General features: G+C 31.7%; 1 long non-coding RNA gene across 1 annotated transcript; it reads right to left on the bottom strand.

The window, feature by feature from the left end:
• Positions 1-10,608: 10,608 nt before the first annotated feature.
• LOC125585335 lies at positions 10,609-13,254 on the bottom strand. Its single transcript, XR_007322259.1, has 2 exons — positions 11,039-13,254; positions 10,609-10,946 (listed from the first exon to the last, which is right to left on the bottom strand). It is a non-coding gene; the product is annotated as an uncharacterized LOC125585335 (long non-coding RNA).
• Positions 13,255-15,880: the final 2,626 nt, after the last annotated feature.

A 15,880-nucleotide genomic window follows, 5' to 3' on the forward strand; every position in this document is an offset into this window, starting at 1 on the left:
TTTGTAACCAATGATGAAAAGAATATTGGCTACGCATTCGATTTCAAATAGCTGGCTGATAATTTAAGGGAAGTCCATAGTGTATATATGGCTACAGAAAATATAACACCTTCATTAAACTTATATCGACATTATAAGAGTTCGATAAACATGATTCTCTTCATTTTTCATAAGATTTATTGAAAAGAAGAAGAGACCTAATAAAAAGCATAAGAGTTTGATAAGCAGTACGATAGTCTGTTTTCATAGATAGAGAGACTTAGTAAAAACAACAAACACACACGTGCATGAAATAAAAGAGTGACGGTCGGACGGGTTAGAGCATTCCCACGGTGGCTTCGTAAAACATAACCGCCAGCCTCTCAACTTCACTACCGATTTTATCAGGGGTAATGCATTTGTAGACGTCGACACCTGCGACGGCGTGAGCTTGCACGAGAAGAAGGGCTGACACAGCAGAGGCAGCATGAAAAGTATTTTGCGGAATGCTACGAGGTCTCTCAATGGGAAATGCTCTAGCATCTTTGTGCATAAGCTGTTTACCCCCTTGTTTCAGAAGGTATGGAAACATCTGAGCAATGGGAGTAACCTCTATCACCATAATGCTGTCAGTCCTGAGTGCTATTTTGCAGTCCAACACAACAATTGACCATCTTGTGCAATCAACGCAAACACCAACACAGTGTTTTTTGTCGAGATTGAAGGGAAGATAGTAACGCTCAGCGTCGGGATAACTTTGAACTCGCTCAAGTATATTGCTGGGAAACCGGAAGGACTCTTTCTTGGACGTCTTAGAAAACTTGGTAAACAGTTTTGAGAGCTGGAAACAAACTGAGTGTCCATGAACACAGGGTGGTTGGACTGGTTTGGGGGTGAGTTTAGCGTAAACTGTGAACTAATATGGCCAATGAGAACATCAACCACCTGTTTTTGAAAATTAAAAACAATATTATTAAGGGACAATATTACTAGCAGCACAAAAATTACATTGCAGGGCAGATGAACGAACCTTTGGTTGCAAGGGAGAGGATCTTTGAACAAGCTCATATGGGTCATTGCTCTCTAGCGTTGATTGGCCAATGCGTATTGTACTAAAAGAGGACGGCCAAGAAAGTTTGTTAGACGGTATCTTAAATAATTATACAGATAAAAATTAATTTAACCATCCAGAATTTGAACTTACAATGGTGACTTCAGTTTATCGAGGAGGGAAGAGAACTTAGCAGCGTAATCAATGTTCCCGCCTGTGTTGTCGGGATCTACAAATGCTACTCGGGCCCGATTGAGGAGACGCATGTCGCATTCATACTGTCCCACCAGAGACTTGGGTAGGGCCTTAAGTCTCTTACTTTTCCGGCAGGCACCCAGCTGATCCTCCTGTTCGCAAATTTCTTTGCCAGCAGCATTTTCGCACATAGTTTCCCCTTCAGTGACAGCCTCCTTCGGGTGCGGGCGTTCCTCTTGAGTTAGCCCTAGGGAGAAGGTTGGTTTTGGGAATGGTAACTCATGGTCAAGATTCTGCAAAAGTAATTAGACTCAAATTAGGCAGAGGGAGCATTGTGGCGCTGTGCAACCTGAAACAACGTTGTACGTACCGTATCTGGTGAGCTTTGACTATGATCAACATCATTTTCACACATGCTGACCCCTTCGGTGACAGTCTCTTTCCGGTGTGGACGTTCCTCCTGAGTTAGCCCTAGGGAGAAGGTTGGTTTTGTGAATAGTAACTCAGGGTCAAGATTCTGCAAAGTAATTAGACTCAATTAGGCAAATGGAACAGAACTGGCGCCGTGCTACCTGAAACAAAGTTGTACATACCATATCTGGTGAACTTTGCCTATGATCAGCAACTTTTCCCTCTCGGCCAAGGGGATATTGTGGTGGGGGATTGTCAACGACCAACGATGCGGATGGGTTACTTGCAACCTATTGACCAGAAAATATCACAAAAGACTTATAAAAGTATCAAATGTGTAAGCATAGAGCGATTTTCAGTTACCATATCTTCAGCTCCAGATTTCTGAGCGCCCCCACGCAATGTCTGATAATCAGTGTGTATAGATGACTGAATCTCTTGTGCTCCGTTTAGGACCTGCATGAGATCAGTATTTTATGTAAGATTCATCGTGTTAATCGGCTAGTATCATAGTGTGGCCGGGTATTGAGAAACTTACATCGACAGCAAATGTATTTGCTTGATTTGAGAATAGGATTGCAACGGGGAGATCGTCAGTTATCATCTCTTCATGGCTGTCGCGCCGTGTCTGATTTTCGGTGTGTATCACTTGCTGAATCACTTGTCCTCCGATCAACCCCTGCGTGTGAAATGTATATTAAGTAAGTGACGGTGATTTAGCCGGTTAATATATTATTTTTCAGGGTATTTTGTAGCTTACATCGTATGTGGATGATGTTGTTTGGTTTGCGAGTATGGTGTCGTGCGAGACCATTTTCTCAGGAATGACGAGCGGTGTCTGATTTTCACAGGGTACATCTAACTGAATCCCTTGTCCTCCGTTCAGCCCCTGCAAAGTGATGAATCTTATGTGTACAAGAAAGAGAAGTATCCGGTTAACATAATATTTGTCTGGTTATTGAAAAACTTACATCGACAGTCAATGATGTTGTTTGGTTTGCTAATCGGATAGCGTCGTTGATAATATCATTTTCGGCGGATTCAGTATGAATACCTACACGGTGTAGTGAAGTGCGCCTGATGTCTAGATGTTGGCCATCTCTAGCGACTTTGGAAAGATCCAGTCTGCACTGAAGAGCTAACTGGTATCTGCCCAGAAGAAACCTCCAATTTACGAACCAATTGTTGGATGCTCTCTAGGACATTGGTTTGGAAGGTGATGAAAGATTCAGAAAGTGTGCTTAATTGCCTCTCAATCCGAGAAAGATCTTCTCTAACTTTGTCTCTGACCATCGATGCAATTGATTCACAATCTATGACCTCTGAGGTTGTTGTCTGTTTTGTCTGCTTTGGCTTCACTGTTTTCCGGTTAATTGCCTCTGTTTTTGCATCTTCGCGCATCCTATTGACCTCTAGATTAGTTGCGCCACCCGTAAAGCTTGACTTGTTGAAGGGAAATTGCTGCTCGAGTAGACTCATCAAATTATCCACGATAGGATCCTCCTCGTCGTCCTACCAGCCAAGATCAGGTGACGCTTTGAAGTGTTCTTTGTCTTCTACTATTATAGAATGAACTGCGACCTAGCACGCAAAGTAAAAAAAGTAACGAGAAGTCAGTGTTGGTTGCAATGGAGACAGTGGCTCAAATTGTACTATTTCACATTTTGACTGAGAACGTGAATAAGTATACGTAATGGGAATACGTACCTTTCCTGCTGCGTCGGTGTCGCGAGCATGACCCGGGCTGATGCTTCTTTTCCCATTCTTATCTTCATCTACTAGATCATCGTCCTCGCCGCCGTCACCTTCTGAGCCAGATGAGGATCCATCGTTGACCACCTCTGTTAGAGCGGGGATGGCTTCGACCATTACAAGCTGTAGTGAAAGCACGAATCCTTTCAGAGCAATGGTGTTTTGCAACAGTGAAACCTCCTTCCTCTCTTTAATACTACTCATGAGCATGTCAAAGGATACTCTTCCCCATGGGTATGCGAAGAAATCATCTATGTCTTTGATGACCTATGCGTGATCTTGTGAGATACGCGGTGTGTGTATGGTTGGTAGAATAACAGCATCTAGTAAAGCTAATAGAGCGTATTTCACACGAATGCAGCTATCTTTGACGGTTCTTTTCTTGAGCATTCTTATAACAGAAGTGACTGGGACCTTCTTCAGTGTCCTAAAAAGCTCCCCCCAATATGGTTTTTCCGAGATAATTTTCTTGGCTCTTTTTTTTTTTTTTTGGAAGCTTACGACAGTTTAGCCCCGTTACATAGGCGAACTCTCAAAGAGAAAAACGTACAGGTTTTCCTGCGAATATGAACCACGCTTCGTGTTTCTTTGAGACTTTTAGCTGCCTGGAGATGATGAATCGGCCAAAACGTCCGGAGAAAGAGGGCTTTTCCCCAATCTCAACAAGCTTCCCGAACGATGAGCCCCTGATGGTGTCTACTTCTTCAGGATCGAGAGCGTTGAGTATTTGCCTAATGGCATAGGGTTTATGGTATGGCGTTACCCTAACGCCGACTGGTTCATGGCCCACCGCGAAAATCCGGTCTGGAATGCGGAGAGGTGGAGATGAGAGATCGTCTTCTTCCATTTTGTTACTGATTTTGTAGAAAGTGGGGTTTGGTAATGAACCTCGATGATAACGATGAGAGAGAAGGAGGATTGTATCGGGGAAAGGAGAATGAGATTTCAGAGAGTAAATATATGAATATATGGGAGAAGAGGAAGATTCACTAATTCTATTAAGATCTCTTTAGCATTAAGGACTGACAAAATCCCAAACTGCGTACTTCATATCTTTTATCTAAGATTTTGTAATCTCACGCCGAGTTGATACATATAAGGGTAGCAGCGTCTAGGAAAATTATGAATAGTGGCCAGAAAAGTGTCTTTTGGTATGATGTTAAATATGGTATAATACGTTGGTACACGTCCTAATTTCTCATTTATTAATTGTTTTATTAATTTGCAGATTACTATTATTAGTTGACTTTTATTTTACTCATAATAATGCGATGCAGTGCTATATTAGTGGATCTAAATTCATACGATTATTAATCCACAAAACATCCAGATGCAGTAAAAAAAATTATAAGATAATTGATAGGTTATTCTTTCTTTTTTTTTTGTCGGCTACCCGTTTAAACTAGATCACGTGCTGGTCAAATGAACTAATTTTTCGAAGAGCATTTCTGTATGTCCATGTTTGATTTATATGGGAGAAAATACAACTTCTGGTTCTTGCTTTGAATCCGTCCAACCATTCCTACTTGGAGGAATATGAGCCAGGTTCACGTTCTCGAAGTCCTCATGTAGTCTATGTAACAATTCAATTTTCGACGCGAATGCTGGCCAATCCATCGGGTTCGCAGTCATATCCAATAGATCTAATAAGTTTGTCTGGAACCCGATCGAGGTTATCCTCCTGTCTCTCATGCATGAAGTTGCCCATAATAAACCTTCCATCTCAACATGTAAGGCTGAGAGGCTTCTGTTGCACGTCCGTAATCTGAAAGATTCGAACTAATTTGATCTTTAAAACTCCACCCTAGGCCACTGAAATTGCTATTATCAATCATTGAAGTATCAATTTGGCAGGTACAGATTCGAAATATCCAAGGGGGCACTGTCTGAACCTCTGAAGTAGGAGGGTCCTCATGATCCTTGTCCTCTTCCTCCTTTTCGTTAGCTTTTCTCCAAGATTCCGCTTAAATGGATGCAAGTTGAAGAGTGTCAATTGGGAAAACATAGACTACATGTATTTTACTTATGGACTCGAACCAACCCGAACATGAAAGGGATCAAACCGAACTGAAAATTATTAAATACCTAGTCGGACTAGTTAGGTACAACTGTCTAGGACTCGAAAGAACCGGACCCGATATGAACTAACCAAACCAGACCCCAAGATCCAAATGCCCAAGTCTATCTACTTCTCCAAATTAAAGTTTAAAATAAATTAAATTTTTGATTAATTTTGTTATTTGCATTTAGGTTGATTGTTATATTAGATATTTAAACATATTTTATCAACATTATGTATAACTTAATACATATTGTTTTAAGAACGAAACAGAAAAGATCTAAAATGTTCGATTCAAATTAAAATAAATGATTATAAAGATAATAATCTGAAATCTTATGCATATATATATATATACACATAAAAACTAAATTGTAACATTAAATGATATTTTATTTTTGCTAATTAATATGTTTCAAGTCATCTCATAATTTATATATAGAAAAATAAATAAAATATTATTATAAAATAGTATATTAATATTTTAGTTAGATCTTTGATTTTGGATATAAGAAACTGGATTAATTTAGTTACTAATTTTATGAGTATGTTTAGTTATATATAAATATTCTTGCAATTTTAAATTAAAGTATAATTATTTTTTATTTTAATTAAGACAAATCGAATTATTTTTATTTATCGTATTAGTTTTATTTATCGTATTAGTTTAGTTCTTCATTTATGTACAAGTATATTTTGTAATATTTAATAATTTGATATATGCTGATTTTTTAAAGAAATTATTCGAAAAAAAATAAATCTGTGATCCATGTAACATTTCATAAATGAACATTACTGATAAAATTTTGAAATCTCATGAGCACATATCGGTATTTACAATAGTGAAAATACTTCATAAATTCTAAGTAATTTTATACATTAGATTCATGAAAAGGTATAGTGAAAATTAATTTAAAGTAAGCTAAAACATGAAAATTCCGATTTGTTAGGGTAATTTTACTAGGGTATATTAGGTTCTACGAACATAAAGCAAAGTAAATCAAACTAATATTACGCTAAAAGTAAATTTAATATTTTATAATATTTTATAATATTTTAGTTCACTAAAGGTATATTCTAGAGTCATGCTATTTTAAAATATTTATATAATTATTAGATAAAAATATGCTAATAGTAAAAAAGTATTATAGTTTCCTTTTTTAATATTAAAAATAAATAAATACCAAATTTTATTTTTGTGATTGTTTTTACAAATCATATTATATACGTTAATTAAATTTTGTAGATACTATTTTATTTTGTTCAAATTATAATATATTATAGTCAACTAAAAAGTATGCAAAAAATAAATAAAACATCTCCATATTACTATTTATAATTCATTTTTAGTCAATTAAAATATTTTAATTTTCTCTTATTTGATTATTTTACGGGGAAATTGCATGTTTACCACTTTCATGCTACCACTTTTCACTTTTACCTTCACTAAATAAACATTTTCAAAAATATCTTCTTCATTAAGTGTCAAAAGACTCTAATGCCCTTGTTCTTTATATATATAATAAATAAATATTTAAATAAATAAAAATCTAAAAAAATAAAAAATAATTTTTTTAATTTTTTTTCGAATGATACTATTCCGAAATTCAAACCCTAAACCCTAAAACACAACTTTAAACCTAAATCATCAATCCTAAACCTTTTTTTTTTTGAAATACGAACCCTAAACCATCAATCCTAAACCCTTTTTTTTTTTAAATACGAACCCTAAACCCTTAAACATCAACTCTAAATCCTAAACCCCGAAACGTCAACTCTAAACCCTAAACCCTAAACCTTCAACTCTAAACCCTAAAACATCAACTCTAAACCCGAAACCCTAAACTTCAACTCTAAACCATCAACGCTAAACCCTAAACTATCAACACTAAACCCTAAACCCTAAAAAGTAAACTCTAAACCCTAAACCCTAAAAATTAACACTAAACCCCAAACCTTCAAATCTAAACCCTAAAACATCAACTCTAAACCCTAAACGTAAACCCTAAACCCTAAATCCTAAACCCTAAACCCTAAAACCCCAGAGTTGATGTTTTAGGGTTTAGATTTGAAGGTTTAGGGTTTTAGGGTTTACATTTAGGGTTTAGAGTTGATATTTTAGGGTTTAGATTTGAAGGTTTAGGGTTTTAGGGGGTAGGGTTCGAATTTCAGAAAAATATAGTGTTTAGGGTTTACGTTTAGGGTTTACGTTGTTGTTTTAGGGTTTAGATTTGAAGGTTTAGGGTGCAGGGTTTAGAGTTGATGTTTCGGGGTTTAGGGTTTATAGTTGATGTTTCATGGTTTAGGGTTTAGGGTTGATGATTTAGGGTTTAAAATTGATGTTTTAAGTGTAGATTTAGGGTTTAGGGTTTACGTTTAGGGTTTAGAGTTGATGTTTTAGGGTTTAGATTTGAAGGTTTAGGGTTTAGGGTTTAGAGTTGATGTTTCGGGGTTTAGGGTTTAGAGTTGATGTTTCATGGTTTAGGGTTTAGAGTTGATGATTTAGGGTTTAGAGTTGATGTTTTAAGTTTAAATTAGTTAACCTTATATTTTTTTTGTCAAAGTTAATCAAAAGGTTATAAATATCTTTTACCCTTCATTAATGATGAAGGTAAAAGCGGTTACTGTAAACATGAAAAATGGTACTTTGAAAATGATATTTTTGGCAAATTCCCTTATTTTATGTAATCTTGTAAGAAAATATATAGATATATAGAAAATATTTTTACTACTTTGAAAATATATTTTATGATGCTTAAAAATATGTTTAAAAGGGAAGATATTTATTTTCTTAATATCAAGACTATTTTTGTTTTAAATTTTTTTTTATGAAATCACTTATATATAAATATATTCTCGTTTCATTTAAGAAAAATATAGATATAAACAAAATATTTTTATTACTTTGAAATATATATATATATATATTTAATGTTGCTTAAAATTATTTTTAATATATCTTAATTTTTTTCTTAATATCAAGATTGTTTTTGTGAATTTTCTTTTTTATTAAATCAAATATATATATATATATATATATATATATTAAAAATTAAATTTTTTATAAATGATTCCTTTTTATTATATATGTTATTTTTGAAAAAAAAATAAAAGGAATGTAAATTTAAGATTTACGAAATAAATTTTTGTAGTGATGGTATTTAGATACAATATTTTTTAATTCATTAAGAGTATCTTTGTAATTAATCATCGTAATAATTTACGTGAGCGCTACACATATGAAACTGCTTTATCTAACAATATTGTAGAGATATTTTGATAATGTTGTCAATAGTCAATATAATATACTCTCCGTTTCATTTTAATTGATGTTTAGAAAAAACGTTTTATTTCAGATTAGATAATGTTTTCAATTATTTTGCAAGAAGTTAATGTGATTTGTTGTTTGTGATTAATCATAAAACATAAATATTTAATTTATTTCAAAAAAAATGGAAAGAAAATATATAAGAATGCATCATCATAGCAAAAACAAAAGGAATAAAATTGAGAAAGCTGTTTTAAAAAGTCTAGAAGCCCCATATTTTGTTCACTCTCTATTCCTTATATATTAATTGAGAAACATTACAACATTGTTTTGTAGCCACGTGTCGCAATGAGAATGAAATTCAGAATTCTTAGAAAAATAGGTTGGTTTATCTTAATTTATAGTATACTTTTTATTAAACTAACTATCAAATTGATAAATAGTGTATAAAAGAATATTCTCGCAGTTTCATTAAATAAAAACTACGGAATTACCTAATATGATTAACGTATATATGACCATTAATGATTATGAATAATAAAAATTTGATAACAATTTTTGTATCCTTCTTAATTTTTGTCTAATGTTATATTATTAAAAGAAATTAAACAATCACATTAACCATATAATAAAAAGAAATTAGATTTTTTCTTATATGTTATATTTTGAATTTTTTAAATGACTATAAATTATTAGAAATTTTAAAATACTACTTTGAAAATTTTGTGATCAATGGCCGAATTTGTTTTGTTATAACAAGATACAAATGATCCTAAAATTATATTAATATGGATTTTTATTTAATAAATATTCAAATTAAATAATATATTTATTCAGCTAATGACTTAAAGCAAGAAAATGGGCTGCATCAATTTAGTCGCCAAGTTGAAACCCTTCAAAACTATGTGGAAGACTAAGGTCACAGTAATACGATTTTGGAAACAATACTAAGCTGATGGTTCTAAAACCATTGAAATAGTTCTCAGTGATGTTAAAGTAAGTATTAAAAAAGTTGTAGAACCTGTTTTATAATAAAAATTTACTTGATGACCACATTACGGTTTTTATAGGTATAAACAGGGTGATAAAAAATTTAATCTCAAATCGATCAGGATCATCATAAATTCAAAATAGATTTCACTCCACAATTACAATTACAAATGGCTGTCCAACATATAGATGATTATATAAAGAAAACATATATGTATGCATATTAAAAAAAATCAAATACATTTACATATTTAATTTGTTAATACTATATATTTTTAATTTTTATTATATAAGTTTGCGCAGGTCTTATCCTAGTATTGTAAGTATAGCAGAGTCCAATACATAATAAAAATCATTCAAACTTGAACACAAGGTGGCATGTATTAGAAGCCTTGAGCACACCATCCAATTTTTTGCGCGTCCTACGTCTCTGTTTCAACTTGTCAAGCTGGCCCGGTTCAATGGGACCTGTAGAGAAAGTCGCATTCTTTAACCCTCTTGCATTCTTTAGAAGATATGTAGCCACTTCTTCTTCCTTTTCTCCTTTCCAATCGTATCTTCTCCACACAAATGTCTCTAGATGTGACAACAAACATTTAGGGACAGACTTTGGCTTATTCCATTCCCAGCCGAGAACATGATAGTCAGGTTTAATCCTGTATTTCTGTAACCAACGTGAAAAATAGGAGTAGTCAATGTATATCAGTATTAGACCATCAAAAATAGATAGTTGAATAATAAAACAATAAAATTTCTTACACCAATAAAATAGATAGTCAATAGAATCAGACTCCCGAGTTTCAAAGTCTCTAGTGTATCACAAGTACACAAGCTACTCGTAAATATGAACTCGTCGACCTCGTATGGATAGATGAGAAATTCGAGTACCAATGTACGCAAATGTAGAGCAAACGCTGTTTTAATCCAATGTACAACATCTACTGCATCAGCTTTATCTGATCCAAAGCTGAGATGAAAACTATCTAGAACCTCAGGTTCATATGAAAGGAGAGACTTGTACACAGTCTCTGAAAATGTTTGGTGTTCACTCTGGTAGTCCTCAGAATTAAACTTCAGTTTTGGCACCGACTTCCAACGAGACTGCCATTCTTTAGATAAGACACTCGTTGACACGACACTTTTTATTGGAACTAAAGAAAGGATTTTCAGAATCAAATTTTCATCCAGCTGACCGATATTCATCTCTTCAGCCATGACACTTCTCTTTGGAAAACTTTTTACTACAAAAAAAAAAAATCAAAGAGAAAAATATATTGATTTAAGCGTTTCAGTTGGTATCAAAATTCAAAACTCTTTAAACAAAGAAATATACCTTTTTCAATGGTTGTTGCTAGTAAAATCCTTCAGATTAATGCACTGCTATTTGAAGATATTTTTACCCAAAAATTGGCTTGCACAAATCAAATCTAAACAAGTAAAAGACTCCAAATATTAAGATTTCATGTTGTCAATTGCAGATTTTTTTTTTCAGTTGGTGGTCTCTGGACATATAACATATTTAAGACGAACCATCGGCATCTAAGAGAGAAAAAATCGGAAAAATCATTCATGACTCTGATACCATAAAAAAAAACTTTAAAGGGATGAAAAGATTTGAAGAAAATTATTTAGTTTTGCTTTGTATTTATTTAGTTATATTCGAGTAAATCGTTATATATATAAGTACAAAGAGGATATATGTCAATGCCAACTCAAGATTCATGATCCGAGAGTAAACCATATATGTTTGCAATCTTCGTTTGATGACGTGTTTTACTCGTACTCGTTATACTAGTTTTGTGTGGATAAGATGTTATACTTTTGGTCAATGTAACCGTTGTAGATTTTAAAGAAAATAATCTAATTTTACATTCTTATTTATATAGTTAGATTCGAGTATATCGATTTATTTACAAAACAATATATGAAGAGGACATGTGTCAATTCCAATTCAAAGTTTATAATACAAGAGTGAACCATATATATGAAATATGTGTTTGATGATGTTTTTTTGTCGTACTCGTTGTACTAGTTTTGTATGGATAAAATTGTACTTTTGGTCAATATAACCATTATAAAGTTTGACTAAGTTATATGGTTATTGGGCTTTTATTTTTTTGGTTAACCCACTTTGCATTTCTGATGTTGAATTAGAATTTCTTAATGGGAGGCTTTTGGTTATAGTGTTATTATAATTTTTCACATTCAAAAGTGGGTGGATAATTCACCCCCAGTTTGAAGCATAAAGAGATGAACATGTGAGACTGTGTGGATTGTCCTTTTTAGACCATGAAATGATACGGAGCCAAGAAATATACATAAACCATCAATAGATCTCATTGCTTCCTACATCATGTCCAGTTATTATGGACTCCAAGTGTTGAGTCTAAATCTGAAGAGAAGTAGAGTTTCATTTTCACCATACTTTTTATACAAAGAAGTACTTTTTCTAGAGAGAAAAGTCTTATATCAAAAGATGATGCATTTTATGACAAACAAAAATTGATGGAAACTTTTATATATCTTTGATGTGATATATTGAAGATTTCCTGCTTAGCTTCAAAAGTAGGTAGGATCCGAGAAGAGGTCATCCTTATTCTTAAGAATTACTTGATTGAGCTTTTGAACTTTTGATCAATGTAGTTGTTGCTGAGTTTGTGTGAGTCATTAACTTGTTCGGGTTTTGTTTTTTAAGTTCTCCTTTTTATGTTGATTTAAATATTTTTGATTGACTAGAGGCCGTTCTTTTTTTGAATAAATGTTAAATTTTATTCATCCAAAAAAACTGTTTTATATATGATGTAACTATGAGTTAGAATGATAAAAAAGTATAAACTCATCTTTACATATCATCTTGTTCCAAACCAAATTCTAAGGCCCTCCTCCATCTTTTGATCACCTTGGCGCCTAATGGTAGATAATCTGTTCGTCACAGTCTTATCAATTGTCTTTATCAACAGACTATATGGTGTTGCTGCTCTCCATGCCTTCTCTTATTTCTTTCCCACCAAATTGTATGAGCAGTAGCTTGGAAAGTGTACCTCAGCAAGAACAACCTTACGCTTTCCTGTCTACTATCAAGCAAGAGATTGAAAATGTCTTCCCATTCCTCTGTATATCTCGATTGGAGTAACCCTTTCACAAGCTTCTGCCAGATTTGACTTGAGTATGAACAAGAGAGAAACAGATGGTTACGCGTTTCCATGCTTTGGGTAGTTATGATGAGGTGATTCATGTTAAGTAGGAAGGTTGCGAATTGACTCAAGGTGAATACTTCTGAAGGGACTTCATAGAAACAAGAGAATGTCATCTAACTTAACTAATACAACAAAACCATATCATATAACCCCTGTTCGGGAACGCGCTAGGCGCTAGTCGGGCGGTCGGGTTGGACCTAGCGCCTAAAAAAAAATCGAGGATTAATCGAAAATTATGCGGGGCGGAATTTTTAGATTCTTTACTATGTTATAAAACAAGTTAATCTTTAATTGTGTATAACATTAATACATTTTCATGTTTAAGATTGTATATAACACACAAATAGAATATATAAACTTAATATAGTGTAATTTTCATCAAAATTATGAATATAAATGATATTTATAAAATTTTAGATCAAACAAATAAATAAAAATATTATTAAAAAAAAAATTAAAAAAACAGATTAGGCGGCTAGGCGGTCATTTAGGCGGTCTAGGCGGAGAAAATCGGATATCCGATTTTTTAAACCGATTTGGCATAAATCGGGGCGGAAGAGTGACGCGTAGCGTCTAAGCGGCCGTCTAGGCGGTCGATTTTTAGAACATGGCATATAACCTTCCTTATGTTAAAGGAAACTCCATTTCCGCCAACAAAATCTTCAAGTCTCAAAAAAATGATAGAAAGTAGAGGAGGAAGAATATACCGATTAATATTGGCTATTTGCTTTAGTGATTTGGCTGAAGTGTCTATCTAAATAAAGAAAAGAGAATGATGCTGCTTTGTTTGCTGCGGTTCAAAGCGAGTCTCCTATACGGTGGTGAATGCCTTAGGCCCCTTGGTTGTGGTTTTAACAGTGCTGCTCGTCCTGACTGTGGTTTTAAAATCACACTAGATCTTGATCCGCGTAATTTTCAGTTTTATATGCACATATATTTATTTTAGATCATTAGTGGTATACATTTTTAATTTTAATCACATGTATTTGTTGTTTCTTATTATATATTTGTGTTATTGTAGTTGCATTTAGTTATCAAACAAAATAATATGTGCAAGAAAAAACCATATTTAAAAAGTATTTTGTATTTAATTTATATTAAATTTCGCCCTTTAGAACTGGATTTCTTTTTAGCACTATTTTTTACGTTTATTCATTTTACATAATATATTATTGTATAAACAAAAGTCTAAGATATGTTATTTTTTATACATGTATTATATATTTTGCTAATGTTAAGCCGTTATGTCATCATATTAGATTTTTAACATAAATATTTTATATTTCTAAAAATAAAATTTATAAATTTATTAATTTAATATAATTTTATCATATTTATTTAAATATAATAATTTTAACATGATTGATTTTGATTATAAAATAGATAAAAGTAAGATAGATTTTTAGTTTTAATTTTATAAACAATAACTGAATATATATTAAAGCATAATAATAGTTCATTGCTAATTAAAAAATTAGTGAAAATACTTACATAAACTTTTTGAAAATTAATATATTATTAAAATATTTAGATCAACATAATAATTTTCTTTTAATATGATTGATGTGATTATATAATAGATAAAAATAGGATAGAATATTTATCTTTCATTTTATAAATGATAACTAAATATATTAATGTATAATAATATTTCAAAACTCATTACAAAATTAGTTAAAATATTTACATATAAGTTTTGAAAATTCAGATTTTGTTACAATCTTTTAAACAGATTTTCGAAAATTTTAATATATATATTTATATTTTAAATAAAAAGATATCAAAAGATGTTATGATTAAAGTAAGATTATATATATTATTAGCTTTACTAAAATACATTTAATAAAAAATTTTAAGGATGTTCCAACTTAAAAATCACGGATGAAAAAAAATTGTGATTTATATTTTAATAAAATAGATATTTACATCAGTAGTATTACAGAAAACACATGAGGTCAATACAATGTATAAACATGAGAGCAACACATATGTAGGTGATGGTTATCATTTTAATGTTTTAGTAAGTTTTAATCATAAAACACCTTTAAATAACATTATACCTTAAATTAATTTTAGATATGAAAATTAAATTTTAAATGGTCATGAAATTAATTTTCATATCTAAAATTTAAGGTACAATGTTAAAAAGCGTTTTATGATTAAAATTTTAATAAGACATTAATTTAGTTTAGTTTAAACCTAAATTTAAAGAAATGTAGAAACTTTCTAGTCATTCAAAAATAAAATAAAAAAAAGTATTTTTTGATTGTTTTAAAAAGAATCTAAAAACATATATCACATTAAAGTTTGGGCAGTTCTATCAGATAAATCTTTTTATGTTTTTGTTACAAAAATAGATCTCAAAAAAGAAAATGACCAAAATAGAGTTTTTTATTTTGAAAATTTTAATACTTTTTTAGTTTTTAAAATTTGAAATCATACCTCTAAAACTCTACCCCTTAACTCTAATCTCTAAACCCTAAATCGTAAATCAAAAACCCTAAATTCTAAATTTTAAACCCAAAAACCCAATCCTTAATAAAACATCTCTATTATTAAAAGAGAAGTACCATTAAAAAATACCCCTAAGTTTTCTAACTTATTTACACTTTCATACCACTGAGAATTAAATTAAACTACTTATTTTAATGTTTGTCTTTTCCAGTTAAATTAATGAATTTTTCTTAATCAAATTTAAACTTAATGTCATTAAATAAACCTACCTATTTTAATGTTTGTCTTTTCCAGTTAAATTAATAAGTTTTCCTTAATCAAATTTAAATTTAATGTCATTAAATGAACCTAAAAATACATCATATTTAACGTAGCTTATTACGTACGAGTACGACCCAATAATGAACTTGAATTTTATTTTTACGAAAACGTGAATCACTTGACTTATGATTTTCTAAGCTTTATAAAAAAAACAAATCAATAAATACAAACTCAAAATCCAATATCTTCTATTAATCAAAACA

The sequence above is a fragment of the Brassica napus genome, chromosome C4 (genome assembly GCF_020379485.1).
Source record: "Brassica napus cultivar Da-Ae chromosome C4, Da-Ae, whole genome shotgun sequence".
NCBI lineage: Eukaryota > Viridiplantae > Streptophyta > Magnoliopsida > Brassicales > Brassicaceae > Brassica > Brassica napus.